The sequence below is a fragment of the Periplaneta americana genome, chromosome 17 (assembly GCF_040183065.1).
Source record: "Periplaneta americana isolate PAMFEO1 chromosome 17, P.americana_PAMFEO1_priV1, whole genome shotgun sequence".
Lineage (NCBI taxonomy): Eukaryota > Metazoa > Arthropoda > Insecta > Blattodea > Blattidae > Periplaneta > Periplaneta americana.
Window position 1 is genome coordinate 123,789,471 of NC_091133.1, and position 26,991 is coordinate 123,816,461.

General features: G+C 36.4%; 1 protein-coding gene across 1 annotated transcript in view; it reads left to right on the plus strand.

The window, feature by feature from the left end:
• Orct (Organic cation transporter) overlaps positions 1-26,991 on the plus strand; it is a 119,744-nt gene that overhangs the window by 28,197 nt on the left and 64,556 nt on the right. The window contains exon 2 of the mRNA XM_069817292.1: positions 14,156-14,358. The gene's annotated coding sequence lies outside the window, so the exon portion shown is untranslated. The remainder of the gene's footprint in view (positions 1-14,155; positions 14,359-26,991) is intronic.

Sequence of the window (26,991 nt, forward strand, 5' to 3'; positions counted from 1 at the left end):
TTTTCACTGATATTATCATCAATTTTGGTTACCTGAGTTCTTTTGTTTAAGTATGATTGAAATAACTTATGCGCAATACCCCTGACTCCTATATCAAATAATTTGTCCAGAAGTAAACGATGGTTCACCGTGTCAAAAGCTAAGTTAAGTTCGTGTCAAAGTTCATCTTACACGAGTACATCAACCCAATTCACTTCTTCCATTCATTAAATTCCGCCTGTTTTTCGTATCTCTCTCTCTCTCTCTCGCATCTCATCAGACTTCCTTCAGCTGCAGGAAGTAGCTACACACTCTTGTCTTCCGTCCTCGAACTCTGGATAAGAGTCATATGAAGCATGAAGATCACTTATTCATAAGGCTTCATGCTTTCAAATGCCTTGTACGATTCAGATAATGCATAAGAAAATGAATTCCCGGAAAAGTTATACGGTTTCATTTAAGTAAGATGTTCTTGAATTTGCCGAGGAAAATAGAGTGCGGGTTGCGAGTTCTCAGTGTAACCAAACATGATTACATACTGGAGAAATCGGAAAGAAAAAATTCGAGCCGTAAAGACAGAAACTCTTAAGTCCTCAAATTGCATTTTCAGTTTCTATACAGGGTGTTAAAAAAAAGTATCCAATATTTTAGGAAGTGACCAAATGTATCAAAACAAGAAAATAATATCTAATAAACATGTCCTACAACACATACTTTCCGAGATCTGAACACTTGTTCATAGGAGGTGCTCAATGTGACATCCATTCATGGCAATGCATTTCTCTGTCCTACAATACAGCGGACTACCAAATAATCATAGCGTAGTTGACATCCCTGGCATAGAATACTGATACGTCGCAAGGAATACTGAAAAAAAAAGTCTGATTGCGGATATGAGCGGGGTTCAGCAGAGATGGTGTTGTGAATTTTCGTAATTAGCATATGTGGGCTGATGAAAATCCCCATGCAGTTGAAGAAACAATGCATCAGCACCGATTCTCAATCAGCTTATGGGCAGGCGTTCTTGGTGATAGATTAATAGAGCCATACGTGCTACCACAGAGATTAACCGGGGCTCGTTATCTGGACTTTTTTATTAACGTATTAAAACAAATTTCAAAGAGTGCGTGATTCCTTACGCCGAAGGGCAGAGGAATGCATTGCCATGAATGGACGTCACATTGAGCACCTCCTATGAACATGTGTTCAGATCTCAGAAAGTATGTGTTCATTCATTCATTCATTCATTCATGCATTCATTCATTCATTTATTTTATTCCATAGATCTTACATGAGCAATGAAGCTTTAAGATGTGGAACAAGTCAAAATTTTACAATATTACAATTACAATTTTTACAAATTTTTATAGTTTTACAATTTAGTAATTTTCTACAATTTTTACAATTTTGTGCAATTTTTTACAATATTTTGGCGAGATGTAGTGAGATGAGGTGAGGTCTGAGGATTCGCCAAAATATTACCCGGCATTTGCCTTTTGGTTTGGGGAAAACCTCGGAAAAACCCAACCAGGTAATCAAATCAAAGGGGGGGGGGGTAATCTAATCAAAGGGGTTGATGCCAAGGACTCGCCATACACCATCCGGCTTCAGTCCCACGGCTGTGGAGAACATCGGAAGAAACCAAAGACCAAAGAAACCCAAGCCCGAACGCAGCTCTGAATCATGTTTATTAGACATTATTTTCTTGTTTCGAGACATAGGCTACTAGCACCTCCTAAAATATTGGATACACTTTTTAACACCCTGTATACTCGATTTTAAGACCCGTTGCGAATATAAGACTCTCCCAAATTTAAAGACAAAAATCTGGTAAAAATGGGGGATCTTATTTTCGAGTAAATACGGTATGTGCCGTACATCAAGTAAAATATATTTATTCATTCTGGTGTTCTATAGGTACGGAAATGATTACCTACTTCATGCAAGTATATACATGTGTACCAGTTTGTAAAGCATCGTTATAAATACGTGTAATGCTGCAAATTCTTACCACAGACTTGGCAATGGTTTGCGGTTGTTGACATGTACTTACAGCGGCCAGATGACAGAGTGGCACCGAGTGGTCTGTGATTACACGTACACCGAGTATAACTACAGGTAGGAATGAAGGCCAGTCCGTTGCCACATTTAATTAACCTTTACTACTAATTCTGCATACGTAAGAACTTATTAAATATTACAGCTGTGTGCTAGTGTGGAATCAGACAGGGACGGAAAATACATCTACAGTATTTACTTTGTTGTAAAATAACGGATCCGTTTTTCGAAGTAACTTGGTTGTAATGCGTATTTCCGTAAAAAAAATTGCTCTTCCATCCTATTGTGATTGTTGTGCATTAAACGTATTTTCCGCATTTGTCCTGTACAGTTTATGTCACTCATAATCCTTCTTTTATAACGTCATTTTTCTCAGTATTGTTGTTGTTTAGTCAACTGTCCAAAGACAGATCTGAACCTCACAAGTGATACCAACAAGGCATAACTTATAAGGCAACTAGGCCAGGAGATAATGGGGTAGGGTGGCTAATTCCTTTCCTCCTCCATTGCATATATCGCTGACTGATTGCACTAATCAGACTTCAGATGCATACATACAATTATTCTTCCTCTGACACATATCGTCAAGTGAGATGTATTGCCTGATAATAGATGTACGTATCAGCCAGAACCTCAATCACAGCTTCTCTAACATTCGCAGTTACAAGGTAAAACATAACTTCATATACTTCGGTATTTTCTTTCTTTTAGTATTAGTATTTAGTATTTAAAAGTGATATTTCAATTAATGATTGATTAAAAATTAAAATATTTTTTATTTTGAAAAGTATTGGATCTAATGAGCTGAGGTTTTGCATGTTACTTTCCATGTGTATATTAAACTTTTTCTCCAAATTTGAAAAAGATTGGTCAAATAGGAAAAAAGTTCCAAAATATAGTTGAGTGTCCCCTTAACGGGAGATTCCTCTGAAAGCCATGAACATTTTCCAAAAAAAAAAAAAAAAAAATTGTTGGCTATTTCACTTCTTTAGAATATATATTTTCATAGCCCAATTGAATTTACATCAATTCTGATTAAAAATATGTTTAATTTTTTTTAATTAAGACTGTAAGGGTGCGTGGCATTAAAAAGCTGTCAAAATTACTTTTTCATCAAAAAATTCTTTTTTTTTTTTACAAATATCTAATTACAAATCTAGTAACTTTTTGTTCTAAAGTTGGTTCCCTGAGGCTACTAGATGAATGTAGCGGAGGGGAATTTTGATTTACATAAATATTAATTTTACTTTCAAATTTATTTTCTTGTAAGTTTATTTTTTTTATTCAACACCAACTTTTTATGTGAAACATTAATCAATCTGGATGAAATTTTCACTGAAAGTATTAATGACGTAGCTGCATGTTTCTATGTTTATTTTATGAGAAATGCTGCTAGTTTATTTTATTAATTTTTTTTTCATGAATTATAGAAAATTAAAAAAAAAAAACATAACTTCATATACTTCGGTATTTCCTTTCTTTTAGTATTACTTAAATTTAGCTGTAATATCAAAGCAAAAATAAGTAATAAAAAAAATCGAATTCATAGAATTCCCCTTCTTAATATATATTTTTTTATTTTAGTAGGTTATTTTACGACGCTTTATCAACAGCTTAGGTTATTTAACATCTGAATGAGATGGTGATAATGCCGGTGAAATGAGTCCGGGGTCCAGCACCGAAAGTTACCCAGCATTTGTTCATACTGGGTTGAGGGAAAACCCCGGAAAAAACCTCAACCAGGTAACTTGCCCCAACCGGGAATCGAACCCGGGCCACCTGGTTTCGCGGCCAGACGCGCTAACCGTTACTCCACAGGTGTGGACTTCTTAATATACTAAAACATAATATTATAATGGTAGATAGTTAAAACTGTTATTTTGAGCTTCTGTTTCATTATTTTTTGCTACTGCTGTTCTTGGCCTTGTACAGTACCCAGAAGGCCATTACTATTGTTTTTGGTATATCTCGCGTAAATTCCGAAATGATAAAACATTTCTCTATGTAACGGTCCTTTTAAATTACAGGTATTTTGAAAATCATTAAGCTATCATTTCACTGACAAGAAACCGTATATCTTTAGTATTAAGTTTGACCTTAGAAATAGGTATTCAGAATGTGCTTCGATACTGTTTATAAGAGAGCAGTTAGAGGCAGTATGCCGAGGTGAATAGTTGATATGAAGTTGAGTGAAAGCAATCAATGCTCTCTTAAACCAATTTAAAGTAAATAATAACCCTACTTCTGCAATCACTAAAAGTAATTTTTTAAATAAACTATCCCTTGAAATTAGAATTAATATAATTTTAACAATAATATTAACAAGTGAACGGGTTACATCAGCTTCTTGTCTATACGGATGACATGGATATGTTAGGAGAAAATCCACAAACGATTAGGGAAAACACGGGAATTTTACTGGAAGCAAATAAAGAGATAGGTTTGGAAGTAAATCCCGAAAAGACAAAGTATATGATTATGTCTCGTGACCAGAATATTGTACGAAATGGAAATATAAAAATTGGAAATTTATCCTTTGAAGAGGTGGAAAAATTAAAATACATGGGAGCAACAGTAACAAATATGAATGATACTCTGGAGATAATTAAACACAGAATAACTATGGGAAATGTCTGTTATTATTCGGTTGAGAAGCTTTTATCATCCAGTCTGCTGTCAAAAAATCTGAAAGTTAGAATTTATAAAACAGTTATATTACTGGTTGTTCTTTATGGTTGTGAAACTTGGACTCTCACTTTGAGAGAGGAACATAGGTTAAGGGTATTTGAGAATAAGGCGCTTAGGAAAATATTTGGGGCTAAGAGGGATGAAGTTACAGGAGAATGGAGAAAGTTACACAACACAGAACTGCACGCATTGTATTCTTCACCTGATATAATTAGGAACATTAAATCCAGACGTTTGAGATGGGCAGGGCATGTAGCACGTATGGGCGAATCCAGAAATGCATATAGAGTGTTAGTTGGGAGGTCGGAGGGAAAAAGACCTTTGGGGAGGCTGAGACGTAGATGGGAAGATAATATTAAAATGGATTTGAGGGAGATGGGATATGATGGTAGAGACTGGATTAATCTTGCTCAGAATAGGGACCAATGGCGGGCTTATGTGAGGGCGGTAATGAACCTCCAGGTTCCTTAAAAGCCAGTAAGTAATTAAGTAAGTAAGTAAGTAATATTAACAAGAAGAGCATTGTTAATGAACAGATAAATTTCTATTAGAACTAATATTCTGTAAACTCTTCATAACATACCATCGTATAGAAATAACAGATTTTAAATAAATAAAAAGAATGTTAGACAGGAAAACCAATACACAGAATAGTTATTATAAAGCCTGAACTGTAGGACTTACAGCAAAATTATTTGGCAGTTTATCGTCCATATTAACATTAATTCTCGCCGGTCACCTCACTACTCCAGCATATCTCCCGTAGCCGAAAGCATAGTTAAATAAAATGATGATTAACGCTTTTAATAATCACCACTTTCATCAACATTAATATCCAATGACTGGACCAAGATATATGCAGACGCTCAAGTAAGTCATCATGTAAAACTGCGCATATAAATCGTTGGAGTTGTGGAGCATCCATATACGTAGCTCAATATTCGTAGTCTTCAATCTTCAGTTTTGACGAATCCACTATGGAAAACGCTTTGTTACTTTGTATTTTCGCATCTTATCTCGCTGTAAATCTAAAAAGCGTATACTTCGGTCTAGTTCGTCCAGGAAATGGCTTCTGGATAGTCGTCATAGAGACAGGCAAAATATGAAATTTCATATCTAAACCAGTCATGTCAGTACGAGCCCGCCGTGAGAACAGTCGCCTGCGTTCTCGTTACAAATATCAAAATCTTAGGCGCGTGCGAATTAAGACGTTAAGGCGGCTTCTTGCTTTGACATCTGTTCTTTTAATCTCAACTTTCATCTGGCATAACATCCCAGTGCTATACATTTGCACAGTCAGCAATGCGTTTAATTAAGGAGTATTTTACTGTTTACCGCAGAATTGTCCTCACTGATTCGCTGATAACAGTTCATTGACTGTATGTTCTTAGATTGCAATAAATAAAATATAACTTCTGTAATGTGTTTCAATGTAGTCTCCGTTTCTTCTGTATTCCATTTTTCCAATTTTTCGTATTCTTAATCTTGGCTTAAGGGGACACTCAACTTAAAAATTGGAGAAAAAGTGTCATAGAAATGAAAAATTAAATTTCTACACTAATTTACGTAACAGAACTAAATCAATACGCATAATTCTTCCTCTATTCATTGAGAAGTCCAGGTCAAATGCACAAAGCCAAAAAATAAAACATGATAATTAAAAGTGATATTTCAATTAATGATTGATTAAAAATTTAAATATTTTTTATTTTGAAAAGTATTGGATCTGATGAGCTGAGATTTTGCATGTTACTTTCCATGTGTATATTAAACTTTTTCTCCAAATTTGAAAAAGATTGGTCAAATAGGAAAAAAGTTCCAAAATATAGTTGAGTGTCCCCTTAACGGGAGATTCCTCTGAAAGCCATGAACATTTTCCAAAAAAAAAAAAAAATTGTTGGCTATTTCACTTCTTTAGAATATATATTTTCATACCCCAATTCAATTTACATCAATTCTGATTAAAAATATGTTTAATTTTTTTTTAAATTAAGACTGTAAGGGTGCGTGGTATTAAAAAGCTGTCAAAATTATTTTTTCATCAAAAAATTCTTTTTTTTTTTTACAAATATCTAATTACAAATCTAGTAACTTTTTGTTCTAAAGTTGGTTCCCTGAGGCTACTAGATGAATGTAGCGGAGGGGAATTTTGATTTACATAAATATTAATTTTACTTTCAAATTTATTTTCTTGTAAGTTTATTTTTTTTATTCAACACCAACTCTTTATGTGAAATATTAATCAATCTGGATGAAATTTTCACTGAAAGTATTAATGACGTAGCTGCATGTTTCTATGCATTTATTTTATGAGAAATGCTGCTAGTTTATTTTATTAATTTTTTTTCATGAATTATAGAAAAAAATAACATTTTTAAAATTAAAAAAAAAATTGAAAGTGAATAAATGAGATATTTCATAAAATGAATGCATAGAATTGTTTCTCTATGTCTTGTGAGTGTAACCAAAAAAAAAAAAAAGAGAAGCTTCAAAATTGAGATCTTCTGCTAAAAACTTAGGTTTGAAAATTTATGTAAAAATATTTAAAAAAATCAACAGTCAAAAACATTCGGGAGTTAAAAATTTGGATTGTGTTAGTCCTTTACATAGCAAACATGATTTCAAAATTTAGTTGGGGAAAAATGATTAGGAAAAAAGTTGTCATTTTTAGTGGAGTGTCCCCTTAAACACTAGGTATCTAAAAAGCTGAAATATGCATTAACCCCTTAAGTTTGAATTTCATTTATATTATGGTAGCATATGATTTGCAACTAAGGAAGAAAACATAAATATTTGCTAAAATCCGCCCACAAATATTCAGGTACAAAGCATCATTAAAATTAAATACTACTGCTCCTAGATGTGTGTGCTCCTCTCTTAGCAAAAGCTGAAGACCTCAATTATTTAACAACAATAATAATAATAATAATAATAATAATAATAATAATAATAATAATAATAATAATAAAGGGAAAATATGATGAAAAATCCTTCATATTATGAAAAACATTTTGAAGTTTGAAAAACTGTAATAAACTACGCCAGACCAGAGAGATAACACAGAGGGAATCCAGTACTTTCTATTCAACACTGACTGAGAGAGACAAATAAATGTGTCTCTATGAGAAGAGCTCACACTGATGACCGTTACGTAATATTTAACTTCCCGCTTCTGCACATTTAGTCGTGGATAAAATTAGTTTGTTTGAGATTTAATTTGAGTTCCATTAATGCATGATCTTCCAGATGATTGTTTGTTTATAATTATCTCATGACCAGAAATACACTCAAGTACACTTGTTAAGTAATCCTTGTCGAGATAATATAGACCAGGGCTGGGCACCAAGAGCTGATTCTACTCTCTCACGGGGAGCCATATGAATTCTCTTCTACCCCTTTCTTCACCGCCGAACACCGCGCAGCGTTGATGCGGTTACGGATGAATATTAAGCGTCCGCCCAGCCCTGATATAGACGTCAGCGTTACGAATGGCAGTTATCTCCCCTGACACTTGATATGATAAGAGGGACTGTCGTCATCTTAATCAATCGTTGCCCTCGTGGCTGTTTGGGAGGGGGGAGTGAAAAAGGAAGAAGAAGGGAATGACGAGAGAAAGAAAAAAAGGAGTAAGAAAGATATAATAAAAGAATGGAAAGAAGAAGAAGAAGTGTGTCGAAAGTAGACCTACATATTGGAGGAATATTTTGTGATTTAGCTAAAGCATTTGACCGTGTAGATAATAATATGTTAGTAGACAAATTGAAGTTACATGGTATTAAAGATGAGACCTGAAGCTGGTTTGCTTTCACTTATTAAATAGAAACAAAACGTAGAAATAAATATCCCAAATAGTCACAAAGTTACTTATTCAAAATTCATAAATATTCAACATGGTGTTCCCCACGGATCAATTTTAGGACCATTATTGTTTTTAGTTTATATTAATGACTTAGCATCACTAAAAGCAATCTATTCTAAGTAATCTTATTTAAAGTAAACTTTCGAATTCTAAATGAAACAGTAGAGCAAGTGGACAGCTTCAGATAATTGGGGGTGTACTATAAGCAGTAACATGAGCTGCAGCCAGGAAGTCAAAACGAGGATAGCAATGACAAAGGAAGCTTTTAATAGAAAAAGGAGCATCTTCTGCGGCCCTCTGGAAAAATAACTAAGGAAGAGACTAGTGAAGTGCTTTGTGTGGTATTGTATGGGGCAGAAACATGGACATTACGACGAAGTGAAGAGAAGCAAATAGAAGCACTTGAAATGTGGATAAAGAGAAGAATGGAGCGTGTGAAACGGACAGACAGAATAAGAAGCGAAGCTGTGCTGGAAAGTGTGGGTGAAGAAAGAATGATGCTGAAACTGATCAGGAAGAGGAAAAGGAATTGGCTGGGTCACTGACTGAGAAGAAACTGCCTACTGAAGGATGCACTGGAAGGAATGGTGGACGGGAGAAGAGTTCGGGGCAGAAAAAGACAAATAATAGACGACATTAAGATATATGAACCATAAGCGGAGACTAAGAGGAAGGCAGAAAATAGGAAAGACTGGAGAATGCTGGGTTTGCGAACACTATGAATGTATGAATCTTATATAAAGATATACAAATATGATTATCTCAAGTAAACGATACAATCACTTTATAAACACTTCTAATACAGTATTGAAACTAATGAATGGTTTAATGGAAATAAACTATCACTTAATGTTAAAACTGTGATTTTCCTATAATATTAGATTAAATGGAACTGATATCAAGTAAACACAAAAGTTTCTTGGTTTGGAATTGGATAATCACTTGAATTGGAAGACACACAAAATATATTACTCCTAAATTCAACTCTGCATGTTATGCAATATAAACACGCTTAAAATGTTATACTTTGCACACTTTCATTCTATAAGGAATTGTGGATTAATATTCTGGGGCAACTCATTTGAAGGTAAACATAATATTTTTATTTTAGATAAGAAAGCTATAAGGATAATGACAGGTGTACATAAAAAGACATCATGTAAAATGTTTTTCAAAACTTTAGAACTATTGTTTCTCTGATGATGTTTTATATTAAGAACCAAGATACATTCATTTTAGTAGGTCTACTAATCAAAATTTTATAATTTTAATACAAGACACAAATCAGATCTCCATCTACCATCTGTTAGTTATTCATTATTTACTAATATTAATTCAAGTTTTACCGGTTCTGTATGGTTGTGAAACTTGGACTCTCACTTTGAGAGATTAACAGAGATTAAGGGTGTTTGAGAATAAGGTTCTTAGGAAAATATTTGGGGCTAAGAGGGATGAAGTTATAGCAGAATGGAGAACATTATACAATACAGAACTGCACGCATTGTATTCTTCACCTGACATAATTAGGAACATTAAATCCAGACGTTTGAGATGGGCAGGGCATGTAGCACATATGGACGAATCCAGAAATGCATATAGAGTGTTAGGTGGGAGGCCGGAGGAAAAAAGACCTTTAGGGAGGCCGAGACATAGATGGGAGGATAATATTAAAATGGATTTGAGGGAGATGGGTTATGATGATAGAGACTGGATTAATCTTGCACAGGATAGGGACCGATGGCGGGCTGATGTGAGGGCGGCAATGAACCTGCGAGTTCCTTAAAAGCCATTTGTAAGTAAATAAGTATGTAAGTTGCTCCATTATATTTGAATTTTTTCACCTCCCCCTTCTATTGCAGTGATGAATAATTTTTCGTGTTTGTAAATTGAATTAATCTGTTTATTAGGCCTATGTATTGTACATTTATTTTTATAATTTTGACTTGTTCCAAATCTAAAAGCTACAATGCAGATGCAAGATCTATACTTACTTGCTTATTAACTGGCTTTTAAGGAACCCGGAGGTTCATTGGCGCCCTCACATAAGCCCGCCATTGGTCCCTATTCTGAGTAAGATTAATCCATTCTCTATCATCATATCCCACCTCCATCAAATCCATTTTAATATTATCTTCCCATCTACGTCTCGAACTCCCTAAAGGTCTTTTTCCCTCCGGCCTCCCAACTAATACTCTATATGCATTTCTGGATTAGCCCATACGTGCTACATGCCCTGCCCATCTCAAACGTCTGGATTTAATGTTCCTAATTATGTCAGGTGAAGAATACAATACGTGCAGTTCTGTGTTGTGTAACTTTCTCCATTCTCCTGTAACTTCATCCCTCTCAGCCCCAAATATTTTCCTAAGCACCTTATTCTCAAACACCCTTAACCTATGTTCCTCTCTCAAAGTGAGAGTCCAAGTTTCACAACCATAAAGAACAACCGGTAATATAACTGTTTTATAAATTCTAACTTTCAGATTTTTTGACAGCAGACTGGATGATAAAAGCTTCTCAACCGAATAATAACAGGCATTTCCCATATTTATTCTGTGTTTAATTTCCTCCCGATGCAAGATCTATGGAATACAAAAAATGAAATGAAAAAGTACGAAAAGTTGAAAGAAGCGAAAAGGGAAAAGAGGGAAGCGGACCCAGTTATTATTCACCAGCTTTGCAGTACTGTTCGCGTAATTATAGGCTTAATACAACAGATTTCCAGTGCGCAGATGAACAAACTCTTTGGCGTGACTTGATCACCTTAACCCCGTTTTTGAAAAGAGGTTGTCGTTATTCTATGACGACAGATGCAATTTGACCATTACAGATCAATATTGTCAACCGCCGACGAGCTCACATTTGCCTCAAATGCTATTCAGAAAGTTGTGAATGGTTCTCATGAAGTGGAAACAGACGTTTCTCATTCCGAAGTCGACCGACCAAGTAGGTCACGTGTTTAATATTGACAATGCTTCCAATCTACAGGTTTTCCGGCGTACCCACAAACCGCTTGAGCAATTCAAATAGTTCTGTATTTACAAAAGTTTCTCTTTATCTGCAGACAGAGAAGAGATTGAGCATTGTTTGAGATGCAGCGCGCGTTGTGACGTCATCATCGATTCGTGCAGCTGCCGTAGAGGCTCCAAGCTGCCGTTGTCGCTGATGCCATCTATATGAGGATTTCCTCACTACTTCGATCGGCCTCGTTGAACAGAGGACAATATACGTCATCGTTGCTATACTTACAACACAGTAAAGCTGAGAGTTCGGCTATTCATAGACATATACCAAAGGACTGGTGAAATCATTGTTTTGAACACTGTTTACTGAATAGTTATACTAGTGGCTTGTGCAGCAAATGCTGCAAACTAAGTTCATTAGACGTTCAAATAAAAATTTTTCGTATTTATTTTCAATGAAAAATACGGTACCAGACATTTTGAAAGTTATTTTCTCCCATAATAATGAAACATACTCCCTCTGAATGTTTTTTATGCCAAATACGTTTCCTTGAACCTATCCAGCTTCAATTTTTTAGTTTCAGCACGAAAACGCAAGTAACAATGTCAGGACGATCAGTGGGTTTTTCATGTGGGAGTAAAGCAATAGCTATTTCAGGTCATTGTGGATTGTAGGTGAAAGTTAAAAAAAGTCAGGTTTGCTATGCTTTCGAACAATAGACATAGAATCTTGGTATAGCTGCTGCATGTAGAGCTTGAAATGTAGAGGGTAAAATCATTTTATCCTGCTAAGAGATCTTGCTGAAAAGATCGGGAGACTACAAAATTTTGTAGGCCTCTTATTTTATCAGTACGTAATACTGTAATTTTTGCGCTCTCTCGAGCCAATACTGAAGAGAATGATGGATATAAGTATCTACACCACACCCCTATTAAGTAGGTTATGTGAAAAAAAACCAAACCCTACTTGATTAATAACTATAAAAATATTTGATTTTAATAAAAATTGGCCTAATATTACCTTACGCAAGTTTTGTAGTTTTATATATAAACATCATTGCATTAACTATAATAATATTTCATTTCTAATGGTAATAATGTCATCAAACCACCTCAAGTTTTGTAGATTTTAATATCGAATACACAGAAAATTACACACCGCAGATTGTAAATTATTTTTAGTAAGTCTTGAAGTTTTTGATAACCAATTGAATTGAACTATAAATATATTATACGATGAAAGAGTAATGGAACGGAGAAAAATTCTCTCCGGCGCCGGGATTTGAACCCGGGTTTTCAGCTCTACGTGCTGATGCTTTATCCACTAAGCCACACCGGATACAACTCCGACGCCGGTCAGAATCGTCTCAGATTAAGCTCCAACTCTTGGGTTCCCTCTAGTGGCCGCCCTCTGCACTACGTCATAGATGTCTATGAACGCAGGACCGAAGTCCAGACATGTGCTGAGGTGCACTCGGTATGAGTGACTAGTTGGCCGGGATCCGACGGAATAAGCGCCGTCTTAAATCACGAAGTGATTTACGCATATCATATATTATTATTATTTTAATGTACCGAAGTACATATGATATTTCCATGCAGATATTCTGCGTCATCATACGATGAAAGAGTAATGGAACGGAGAAAAATTCTCTCCGGCGCCGGGATTTGAACCCGGGTTTTCAGCTCTACGTGCTGATGCTTTATCCACTAAGCCACACCGGATACAACTCCGACGCCGGTCAGAATCGTCTCAGCACGTAGAGCTGAAAACCCGGGTTCAAATCCCGGCGCCGGAGAGAATTTTTCTCCGTTCCATTACTCTTTCATCGTATGATGACGCAGAATATCTGCATGGAAGTATCATATGTACTTCGGTACATTAAAATAATAATATATAAATATATTAGCAATTCTGCAGGTCTCAGCCTTCGTGTAATAGTCTATTGTTTACTGTAGTGTGTGTTTTATTCTGAAATGCAATTAGTTCTGAAAACTGACGAAAGATGGATTTGGAAAATAGGAAAATTATGTAGGAAAACTAACGCTTCGCTGAATGTTATTATTTTTCTGAAAATTCTTGGATGCGAAGCTTCAAAATGACGGGTCATTCATTAAAATCCGTTCAGCCGTTTTCCCGTAATTTCCATTACCAGTTCATATTATATATAGGCTATAGATATTCGCTTAATACGCAATTTATTTTTATTTAAAAATATGCCTGTTTCTCTCACTTCTTCATAAAGTTCTAGATTGTTAAATCAGATGGCTGCTGAACAGCAGAATAGTTCCGTAGCATTTTAGATTCCTCATACTCTGCTCTATTCGCTTGTTGTATTCTAATCTGATATTTATTCCATCATATATTATATTCCGACATTTTCAAAGGTGAGTCCATTCCTAACTATTTTCATTCACATCTGAAATAAAAAAGCTAAAAATAAATGAAGTGCTCTCTCGGATAGATCTGGACTAGACGAATCCGAAGTTTCAAGGTAATATCCAAGTCTCAGTCCTTCAGCTCTTCTTTACCCCTCAAATTTGCAAATTTTATTTCGTGACTTCTCATGTTGTATAATTTTATTTCATTAAAAATATTTATTTACAGGTTCGAGTACCAGCGCTGGTAATATCAGATGGAGATCGGTAAACAACATCGAGAAGCCTAGGGCGAGACTGGACTTCTCAACCGGGGTTGGTCTTTCAATCTAGTGACCGCTAGGCAACTGAGTGGCCTGTCTCCAGGACTGCAGTTACCCATAGTTCGCTCATCTCATCTCAACCCGTCAACCCTTCTTTCCAAAAGAGTCCGTAAGTATTATAGCCCTTAAAATTGAAGTGCAAAACGACTTCGATCAGCCTCTATGTAAATAATAATAGTAGGGTACAAATATATTTAAATGCGACACTGAACAACGTTCAGCTTTATTGTATTATATTTTATACGTATATTCTACAAAAATGGTGTTCTAGTGTTCTGTGACAATATAACAAAATGAAGAAAAAATAAGAAGAAAGCTGCTTGTTAAACTATTTCTCATCACTTGAGTAAAAGTATATCCAAGAAATAGTAAAAAAAAGTTGTAGGCCACTACTATAGTCCGGATCAGCTTAATACCCTAAGGGTGAAATCTAACCATTTTCCCCCCATTATTACATACGCTAGTGGATTATGGTGATTTTCTAGTTTGCAGGTTGAATTTTCTTTTGCCAACTTCGTTTCGAATTTCGGTACTGAGAAATACTACAACTGGTAGTGATTTTCTGTTATGTTGGCAGCAGTGACAGCAGTTGTCGGTAGTGCAAATTCTGAAAATTCAAATTGTTCTAAATTTCTGAGTCGATTACTGGAAATTAGTGAAATTTGAACATACAAATAATTAATTAATATCAGTATTATCACTTACTTACTACTGTAATGGCTTTTAAGGAACCCGGAGGTTCATTGCCGCCCTCACATAAGCCCGCCATCGGTCCCTATCCTGTGCAAGATTAATCCAGTCTCTATCATCATATCCCACTTCCCTCAAATCTATTTTAATATTATTCTCCCATCTATGTCTCGGCCTCCCCAAACGTCTTTTTCCCTCCGGCCTCCCAACTAACACTCTATATGCATTTCTGGATTCACCCGTACGTGCTACATGCCCTGCCTATCTCAGACGTCTGGATTTAATGTTCTAATTATGTCAGGTGTAGAATACAATGCGTACAGTTCTGTATTGTGTAATTTTCTCCATTCTCCTGTAACTTCATTCCTCTTAGCCCCAAATATTTTCCTAAGAACCTTATCCTCAAACACCCTTAACCTATGTTCCTCTCTTAAAGTGAGAGCCCAAGTTTCACAACCATACAGAACAACCGGTACCGGTAATATAACTGTTTTATAAACTCTAACTTTCGGATTTTTTGACAGCAGACTGGATGACAAAAGCTTCTCAACAGAATAACAGGCATTTCCCATATTTATTCTGCGGTATCAGTATTATTATTAATACTAATTAATAGTTACTTTATGCATTGCGTTGTGGTTACAATTCAAGATTATAGTCAGATAAGTGTACATAAATATAACATTCTTTGTGTGATACATGCACTTGGGTAACCGATACAAATATCATTTCACATTTTAATTAATTCTTTCATGTTTAGATTTGTATTACAATAAATAATATCGGAGAAGAAATAGCATGGCAGTGACTCCTCCAAGAAAGAAAGGTTTTGCCATTCAGAGTACGCTTCAGGAATCTGTAGTTTACATGTAGGCCTATAATGAACTGAAGAAAGAGAATAATGAAGAAGGAATTTCGTTCGTACTCTACGTTTCTCTACTCTGGTCTTTCCTGTCTAATTTCAGTTTTGTTTTAATTCTGTGTGTTGGTTATGCTTTGTCCATTGAGGCAGTCCTGTTAGTATTTAGTATTTATTTATTTAACCTGGCAGAGATAAGACCATCAGGCCTTCTCTGCTCCTCGCAGGGGATTACAACTATAACATGAAGAATAAAATTACAATTAATATTAAATTTACAATTACAATTACAATAACAATTAAAGTACGACAAGATTACCTGATTAATGAAAGCTAGACATTTTATCATAGAAGTTAAGAACAAAGAATAGTTTTGTATTTACTGAATTACAAATTAAACCTACAATAACAAAATTCTATAGTGATGAAATTACTGGATATTGAAATATTTTGTGATAGATTAAGGGAACTATTTACAAGAAACCATGTCTGAACGAGTCTCAATTACTGACCAAGTGCCTAGTAAGTTTGCGTTTGAATTCAATTTTATTTCGACAGTCCCTGATGCTAGCAGGTAACGAATTCCAGAGTCTTGGCAGGGCTATTGTGAAAGAGGATGAGTATGAGGAGGTGCGATGGGATGGTATTGTTAGTATTGTTTCATGGCGAGAGCGTGTTCAGATCCTGTTATTGGGAAAGCTGAAAGGGACGATAGAAAACAAGAGATGCGAAAACAAATGAATGAGGTCTATAAACAATCGAATACTCTTTCATATTTAAGTATAAAAATATTGGGGTGCCATTTTGAATTTCAAAGTGAGGTGGCTGGGGGTAGGGGTGAAATCTAAAATCCAATTAAGCCTGGTTTTAGACTTCGCCTCAATATCTAAATTGACGTGTTTTTGTTTAAATTGAATTCAATTTAAATAATTAGTTATTTAGACTGGAGAGTTTTGAAATGAAAGCCATGTATAGTTGCAAGCATTTTTGGAGTGGAAGTTAGCGTTTCCGTTTAGCAAACACTTGTGCAGTATTGATGGGCTCTTGATCACGGGAGCACTATTTACAACTGCATGTCCTGTGCTAAGTTGTGTAATAGGTAGTTATTTAGACTGGGAAGTTTTGAAATGAAATCTCTGTATAACCACAGTCTACTATATACAGTCGCGAAGCTTGAGGTGTTTTTTTGCAAATCTCGTGATAAAGCGCTCCAAGCGGTTAGCAACTAGAAACAATAGATTGTCCATGGTCGACTTTGGACTGTGTCGTATTTCTATCGAGTGCTAGCTCGTTGCGTATTCACATTGATGATTGTGAAATGTTCGTTATTGGTTGTAATGAAAATGTTAATGGCTAAAATATAATAATTGGAATAATAATATGGGACAAGGAGGAGACGTTTGTAGTGCTATAAATTGTAGCAACAGTAAGAGAAAGAGGCCAGAGTTATCCTTTGTCCGATTTCCGAAAGATTCAGAAAGATTCCTGGGTTTACACAGGAATGCTGTGCAGAAACAAAACTCTTAATTTTGAAGTTCTTTGTGACTGTTAGAATACATTATATCCTTAAATTTCACAATGAAATGTTTCAGTCTAACCGAAAGGACATTAGATACCGGTTAAAGTTCTGTCACTTAGGCTGCTAAATTTCCAGAGAAATAAAGGTTAAGTCTACTTTTTTTTTTCAGAGGATATATTTTTAATTGTAGCTATTAATTTTGTTATTATTTTTATATGTTATTTTACTAAAGACGTAGAAAAATTAAGTTTGTTTTAACGAAATTTATTGATCACGTTTTATTTTCAATTCTGGTGGGATTATTATTGCTTAGGCCTATTTTTTTCAAAGGATATGTTTTTAATTATAGCTGTTAATTTTGTTGTTATTTTTATTTGTTGCTTTACTAGAGACGTAGAAAAAGTCTGTTACAATAAAATTTATTGATCACATTTTATTTCCAATTCTGATGTGATTATTATTGCTTAACCTCATCCCACTTTGTTAACTACGTAAGCCTACACTACAAGTACCGGTACGCTTAAGTTACTCCATTAATTCATATTTCCAATATTATTGTTGTAAAGGGAAATGCAAATTAATATTTATTGGTTTCATAGTTAATTATCGCTATAATCTTGAATGAGTGAAGCTATTATAGTAAATTTCAGTTCGTTTTGCACAAACAAAAATTATATTAGGCCTACTTATTTCTAGCAGGTATCTTCGAGTTTATGGTGGAATTTAATATACTTCATTAAAATAATAAATTAACTTTATGCATTTAATATTTCAATGATGGAAGGAAAGTGTTAATTTTTCAAAAAGAACACGACAACGAAAGTGTAACATATTTTGTTGTCTGCTAGGAGAGAGGTCTGCGATGATGAGGCGATAGTAGCGATCCAAGTGGTGGGCAACTATCCATGTTTGCATTTTTACTACATATTGAGCTTCGCGACTGTATATAGTAGACTATGATATAACTATCTTGTAGACAGCTTCCTGAGCAACAAATTTTACCAACTATTTACTAGTGGAAAAGTACCATAGGGCCTACTTGTGTATCGAATGAGAATGGAGGCAATTTATGCGCCCCAGATAATGTTTTGTTACTTCCACAAACGTAAATGGAGTCACGATTACCAAGTCCAAACATGCTGTTAGTAAGATGTTTTCGTGTCAGAGGACAGAATGCATATTAAGAGACAAAAAAGAAAAAGTTTTTATTCTGTAATTTAATGACGCTTTAACAACTTTGCCTGAAGCTTTCTCTACGGGGAAAGAATTATTTTACGTTCTGTAAATCTACAACATGGACCTCTTAGGTTTATTTTCTTCTGGAAAGAAGGCATACTAAAAATGTTATCGCTCTCAGAAAGTCCATCGCCGGCGGCTCAAGTATGAACCCGGGACCCGGATCCAACTGCAGCATGGTAGCCGTAAGTCCGTCCCACCGCCTTGTGTATTAGGCCAAACTATAATAGGGCTGAAAGGGCTTTAAAACTGTGGCGAAGTTACGATTTAATAAAGCCAGTTGGTGTTTTATGACAGTCTAAAGGAATAATGACTGTAGTTCTCATTATATGGTGCTATAAACTGAACGTCCAATAAACTTAAGAACACTCTGATAAATCGAATGGGTTTAAACTTAAAGGGATTAGAACACTGTTTTACATAGTACTGTCATCCTCTGAGGACTTTAAGGCTGGTTCACAATAAACCGGGAACGAAAACGAGAACGAGAACGGAAATAATGTTAAAATAAATGTATTTGAATACGAGCATTCACAATAGTTAATTGTGAATGCCCACATTTAAATACATTTATTTTAACAATATTTCTGTTCTCGTTCTCGTTGTCGTTTCCGTTCCCGGTTTATTGTGAACCAGCCTTTAATGCTGAGAGGAATGCGGTTCCGACTAGTCTAGCGCGGTACTGGAGTGGGAGGGAACAGTGACAGCGGCAGTCTGGAAGGAAGTACAATCATACTGAAAACATTCGCCCAATTTACGAGAGCAGTATGCCTATTAGTTTTCTAACGTATTTTTGGCGAGATAGAGATACAACCATTCGTACTTACGTGTTCAGAGAAGGAAAGTATTGTAGAAAATTTTATTTATTTATCGGTATTTATTTATTTATCGGTATTTATTTATTTATTCTGGTGAAGTTAAGGTCATCACACCACCAGGAATACAAATACAATAAAATAAATAAAAAGAAAAATCATAATAAAACTACAATAATATAAATGAAAAGTAGAATCGTACTATAAAATTTAGTAATTAGTAGAATTGAATTAAATTTGTAAAGTAATCAATTTAAGTACACTGTACTGCTGAACTTACTTGAGAAGAGAAACTAAACTACTTGATTTGTACGATGAAAGAGTAATGGAACGGAGAAAAATTCTCTCCGGCGCCGGGACTTGAACCCGGGTTTTCAGCTCTGATGCTTTATCCTCTAAGCCACACCGGATACAACCCCGACGCCGGTTAGAATCGTCTCAGATTAAGCTCCAACTCTTGGGTTCCCTCTAGTGGCCGCCCTCTGCACTACGTCATAGATGTCTATGAACGTAGGACCGAAGTCCACACATGTGCTGAGGTGCACTCGTGATGAATGACTAGTTGGCCGGGATCCGACGGAATAAGCGCCGTCTTAAATCACGAATTGATTTACGCATATCATATATATTATTATAATGTACCGAAGTACATATGATATTTCCATGCAGATATTCTGCGTCATCATACGATGAAAGAGTAATGGAACGGAGAAAAATTCTCTCCAGCCAAGTAGTCACTCATCACGAGTGCACCTCAGCACATGTGTGGACTTCGGTCCTGGGTTCATAGATTCTATGACGTAGTGCAGAGGGCGGCCACTAGAGGGAACCCAAGAGTTGGAACTTAAAACTGAGACGATTCTTCCGACGCCGGGGTGGAATCCGGTGTGGCTTAGTGGATAAAGCGTCAGCACGTAGAGCTAAAACCCGGGTTAAAATTCCGGCGCCGGAGAGAATTTTTCTCCGTTCCATTAGGCTACTCTTTCATAGTACATATACGGGTAGACAGCTGCAGAACAGAAATCTATAACCGGTTTATATTCGACCGTCAGAGAAAGTGTGACATGGTTTAATATCCGACCGAATGTACGAACTTCAAGTGGTTACTGGTAGACAGAACACCAGGCGCACTTCATGATACACGAACACAGTCCACAGCGAACAGCGGATCAGTATGCACGTGTGCGAAGGGAATTCGGCAGTGGGGAATATTGTAGTAGAGGCATTGACACACGGAACATCAACAAAGATGGACAGGCTGATGGTGTACGACGCCTTCCAAACATTTGGCAAAAGGTAATAAATAAGGGGGGCGACTATATAGAAGGTACGTAAATGTTGTACCCCTGTGAATAAAGCCATGTCAGAAATATCGAACTGTTGCCATTACTTTTTATCCAACCTTAGTATGTTTCGGGAAAATATAAACAGAAATAGATGCGAGAAATAATGATGATGTAATTAATTCATTGTTGGAGTGTCCTTTTTCGAGAAGAAATGATATTGAAAGAAAGGAAGTTTTAAATAAAGAGATAGCCTACCGAGATACCTATGCCGTCGCTGACTTTTTTTTTCTGACAGATAATTAAAACGCGAGTTTCTATTGCATCCTGATATGGGCAACGTAAATGGTTAAGTGATAATGTGGTGCAAAATAAACTAAAAATAACAAACCTTGTTTGTTGCTGTCAAAGGAAAAAATTAAGAAGAAAGAAAGAAAGAAAGAAAGAAAGAAAGAAAGAAAGGTGTGTCTACTGAAAGCTTCAGTGATCTGAAAAATATTTCCAGGGGAATTTCAAGAAATACTTCTTCAGCTGAGCATAATATGGATTGCTTCATCACATCAAACAATCACTGAAACAAACTCACAGCATAACAACTTACAGTATTTGTTGAAGACATTATTTTTCATTAATAATAATGATGATAGTAATAATAATAATAATAATAATAATAATAATAATAATAATAATAATAATAATACAGTAATAATACAGTAATAATGACATTAATAATATAATAACAGTACCGGTACTAATTAATATCATGAATAAACATTTCCTATCGGAGGCACTTAAACTAGTTGCATCTGGCCTCACCGAGGATTTCGGTCACCGGCCGCTACTGATACACACTCACATAGCTTCTAGATCTTTACGAGTGAAAGTATTAAATAGTCTCTTTAAGGACAAATTTTCATGCTCAGGACAAGAATCGAACCAGGGGTCTCATTCTCTATAGTCACGAATGCTGGGTCGCTAAACCACTACGTATGTTAGAAATGCTGCTTATTATATCGTCATTTTAATAGCACTGATAACATCGCCTGTTGTTTATGTAACTAGCACAGCCTTGGTGTATCTCAGGCTGCATTGTATTCTATGAATGCTGCAAGAAAAACTGCCGTATTCTACACTGCCATTCCGTAGTATACCGAAGCTTTAAAACTCTACACATACTGTATGTATAGAATGTGGGCGTCAGTTAACATTTTTGTCAACCTGTAAGACTTCTTCCTGTCTCGTGAAGGCGTAAATTATTGTTATAAATCATTTATCTATTTAAATTTTTTCTACTTATGATCCTATCTACTATCATTCTAATGAAGCAGTTTCTTCATCAATGTTTTATTCTGTTCATTCAACTGAATGTATTGAGTCCTTGCCCGATGATTTCTGTGTTTCTTGTTCAGTAGCGCGGAATTTGCTGCATTTATAGCTATGATCAGTAAGTTGCTGTTTTTTTTTTTATAAATATGCATTGCAAAATATACGACATATAAGTAACGACAGAGATAATCAAAATGATAAAGATAAATTCAAGATGATTATAAAATCCATTATTTACGAGTAACTATGTTTTCTTCCATGTTTGTTTAACATTTTACTATATTTCAGGACTCCTGAGTTCAATGATGTAAAATTCGCTGATGTCAGATTTTAATTGATAAATATTTATATCTCCATACATACTTTCATTTCAATTTACGTAAATATAATATAAACAAAATTGAATTATATATATATATATATATATATATATATATATATATATATATATATACTAATAGTCAGAAAGTACCGGAACTTCGGGTGGCAACACCATGCTCTATAGGCAACTTCTCTGCCTTGTTCTTGTGATAGGTGATCTAATCTCCAGGCGTATAGATTCAGTGCGAACATGTGTAGATAGGCCTACATTTGTTGCAGATGGCATATAACCATTTACACAACACCGCCTTCAAAGTACGCCCCCTGGGCAATGACACACTTCTGCCAGCGTCCATACCACTTCTCGAAATATTTCTGGAGCCCATCTTTGGTCACTTCCCGCAGAGCGCTTGTCGCATGAATTTTCACCTCTTCGGCTGACGCAAACCGCCGTCCCTTGAGTAGGGATTTGACCTTAGGAAATAAGTAGAAATCTGCTGAAGCAAGATCTGGAGAATATGGTGGCTGTGGAAGGACAGGTATTTTGTGTTGTGCGAGGAATTCGCTCACCAAGAGCGACCGATGTGCTGGAGCGTTGTCATGATGGAGAGCCCAATTCTGTCCTTGCCACAAGTTGGCTCTTCTTCGTCGAAGTGCATCACGAAGACGCTGAAGAATTGCAACATACGCCTCCTTACTAACAGTTCGATCCTAAGGAATAAACTCGAAATGTACGAGACCCTGGATATCGAAGAACACTTCAAGCATTACTTTCCCCTTTGATCGGTCGGCACAGAATCTCTTTTGCCGTGGTGAGCCGGCAGATTTCCACGTTGAAGGCTGCCGCTTTGGGTGCGGACCGTGAAGGAAACACCATATCTCGTCACCTGTGATCACTCTGTGCAAGAGAGTTGGATCCTGGTCCACCCTGTCAATCGGGTCTCCACTAACCAGTTGCCGCTCTTCCCGTTGCTCAACTGCTAGGCTTCTTAGAACACACGTTGCATTTTCAAATCATTGTAGAGAATGGACTGCACGGAACCATGAGAAAAGCCACCGGCGTGGCTCAGTCGGTTAAAGCGCTTGCCTGTCTGTCTGAAGTTGCGTTCGGACGCGGGTTCGATCCCCGCTTGGGCTGACTACCTGGTTTGGTTTTTTCCTAGGTTTTCCCCAACCGTAATGTGAATGCAAGATAATCTATAGCGAATCCTCGGCCTCATCTCGCCAAATATCATCTCGTTATCACCAACCTCATCTACGCTAAATGACCTAGTATTTGATACAGCGTCGTTAAATAACACATCATCTATTGACTGTCTGCGGTCTCGTCTGATTTCTTGTGCAACTCGAGCTATCATTTCTTCCGTTCTTGCGGAGGGTACGTTATTGAATTGTCACTGAGGAGCGGACTTGTTTGGACTTTTTCCGTTACTGGAAAAGTATTACAGAAACACGTTTCTGTTGTTGGGCGTACTTGCGTCATGAAATGAGGGGGAAGGGGAGTTACAGAAGAATGAGGATGAGGACGGACGTAACCTGTCAGGGCCGTTAAAAACTGAGTGGCACAGCTTATCCGGTGTATTACAAATGCAGAAAAATTCAAGTGTATAACATCCAAACCAAACTGTATTCTGATTGTGTGAAAATTCATCATCGTGCTAATAACTTTTGGGGAAATCGGAAACTCCCCTGTGAGATACTTTTGCACATGATGTAGTAATGCGCATTTTTACAATGATGTATAGGTAACAGATTTCTAGTTCCGTACCTACTTCGTTTGCTACGTCCTAGACGCATTCATTCATTCATTCATTGTTCTGCCCAAGGGGAGGTCTTTCACTGCAAACCCAGCTTTCTCCAATCTTTCCTATTTTCTGCCTTCCTCTTAGTCTCCTCATAAGACCCACATATCTTAATGTTGTCTATCATCTGATATCTTCTTCTGCCACGAACTCTTCGCCCGTTCACAATTTCTTCCAGTGCATCCTTCAGAAGGCAGTTTCTTCTCAGTCAATAATCCAACCAATTCCTATTCCTCATCAGTTTCAGCATCATTCTTTCTTCACCCACTCTTTCCAACACAGCTTCACTTCTTATTCTGTCTGTCCACTTCACACGTTCCATTCTTCTCCATATCCACATTTCAAATGCTTCTAGTCGCTTCTCTTCACTTCGTCTTAATGTCCATGTGTCTCCCTCATACAATGCCACACTCCATACAAAGCACTTCACTAGTCTCTTCCTTAGTTCTTTTGTCCTATACGTATGTTATTCAGAGATCTCTACGTTTCATGTAGGCTTACGCAGGATCCTCCTATTAAAATTTTATACGAGCTAAAAAACACTGGTCTGGAAAGCTCGTTCCATATTGGTCTTAGAAGGGAAGGGAAGAAGATTTTACGTAATTTCCTGGAACCGAAGTTCGTTTGTCTAGTATAAAAGTGATGGTAGGTTGTGCAGATTATGCGAAATGAAACTGGCCAATCAGCAATCAGTCTCTTTCATCGATAGAATTTGTCTTCGGTTCAGTAGCACGCATTGTCAGCACCAGTATTTTGTACATAAATTCCACCTAAAATGAAATATTTACAAAATTAAAATTATTAACTGTTGATTTTATGTAAACTCCTAAAGGACCTAAATTGGATTTTATAAATTTATAAATATCTCCTTTTAGCACCTAGAAATCCGTTGCCTAATGATGTAAGCTGTAAAGTATCAACTTCGGATATGAACGTAGTAAGCAAGGTTACGGAAGCATGATTAAAAATTAACCGTGGTTAAAATATTATTTCGGTACAGCATTTAAAATAATTTGTCCCTTATATATGATTACCTGAAAACTCATTTAACCAGGTTAAATTCCGTGTTCTACAAATTGACACAAAAAAGCATAGCAATCAATCAACGTTTAAAAACGACAGCTTTTACTCCATTTTACACCGAAACGAAAATATAAATAATTGTCAATAGACGCTATTATATTTTCGTGTTGCATTGTTTGTATTTAGGTGCTGTTAGGTTAAGAAATTACGAAATGGAAAATAAAAAACTAATACAAAATTTTTCCTGTTTGAGTCTGCAAAACATGTAACATAAAAAAAAAGACTAAGGAAAGAAAACAATGGAGCGTGGACAACCAAGAGATATAATGCGAATATATGCCAATCTAGATTCCCGATTACAGTATAGTGAGGGCCACGTAAGAGTATTTCTAAAAGGCTAATAAAATTTGGCAGTCTTTTCAGTGTTGACAGCTAATATCAGATTTCACTAAAAAGCATAAAATCACACTGCCTTGTACTATAATAATAATAATAATAATAATAATAATAATAATAATAATAATAATAATAATAATAATAATAATAATAATAATAACGATGTCTTGCTTATTTACTTATTTACAACATCTCAGCTTTATGTTGAGAGGTGTTTTCTAAATGGTTCATTAATTCATCAAAGAGTATATTTTGCTCCTGGACCTCTCGCACATTATGTTGGCAATTAATAGATTAATATGATCTTATATTAAAATCTATTTTGTCTGACAACATGAAATTCATTGCTTTGACTAAACAGTTTATGATTCACGAGATCTAACCTAAAAATGTATTTTGTTTGACCACGTGAAATGATTAGCACAAACTCCGAAATCGAATGTCACTTTGAAATACATAGCCTGTCTAAAATGTATCCGACCTTAAATTTTCCCGCGCAAAGTAGTGATTCTAACGCGGCGCCACTGTGCACGGTGGAAGGAGGAACCGTAATGTGCATGCTTGAATTTTTTCACCGCATTCGCTTGTGCCAGTCACTGGCTGGTGGTCGCCAAGTAAGGTGCTGTTCTAAGTGTTTGTTGGATTTAGTTTTCTCGCAAGATGACTGAACGAATTGAGCAAAGATACTGCATCAAATTTTGTCAAAAGCTTGGTGATTCTCAAAGTCAAACAATTCGTAAGATTCAGCAGGTGTTTGGGGAAGATGCGATGGGTGTAACACAAATTAAGGAGTGTTTCAACCGATTCAAAGATGGCCGCACATCAGCGGAGAGTGAGCAGAGTTGTGGCAGGCCCCAAACTGCTCGCAGTGCAGCTGTTGTTGAGAGGTTGCGAAATTTGGTGATGGCAGATCGTCGTTTGACCGTGTGGGAGATTGCCGAAGAGGTTGGAGTGAGTAAAGATTCTGCACATGCAATTTTGCGTGATGATTTGAACATGAACTGAGTGGCTGCGAAATTCGTGCCCAAGTTGTTGTTTCCGGAACAAAAAGACCTCCGTCGTGACGTTGCACAGGACCTTCTCGACACCGCCAACACTGATCCTGGGTTTCTGAACACGGTGATAACTGGAGATGAGTCATGGGTGTACGGGTACGACCCAGAAACAAAAAGACAGTCGTCGCAATGGAAGCATCCCGAGTCTCCAAGGCCGAAGAAAGCGCGGCAGGTGCGAAGCAAAATCAAGGTGATGCTGACTGTTTTCTTTGATGTCCGTGGAATTGTGCGTCACGAATACGCACCGGAAGGACAAACGGTGACAAAGGAGTACTATCACGATGTTCTCCGGCGACTCCGTGTTGCAGTTCGGCGCAAAAGACCAGACATGTGGACGGCAAACAACTGGCACTTGCATCACGACAACGCCCCCACACATTCCAATTGATCCACACTTTCTTGGCCAAACATGGAATT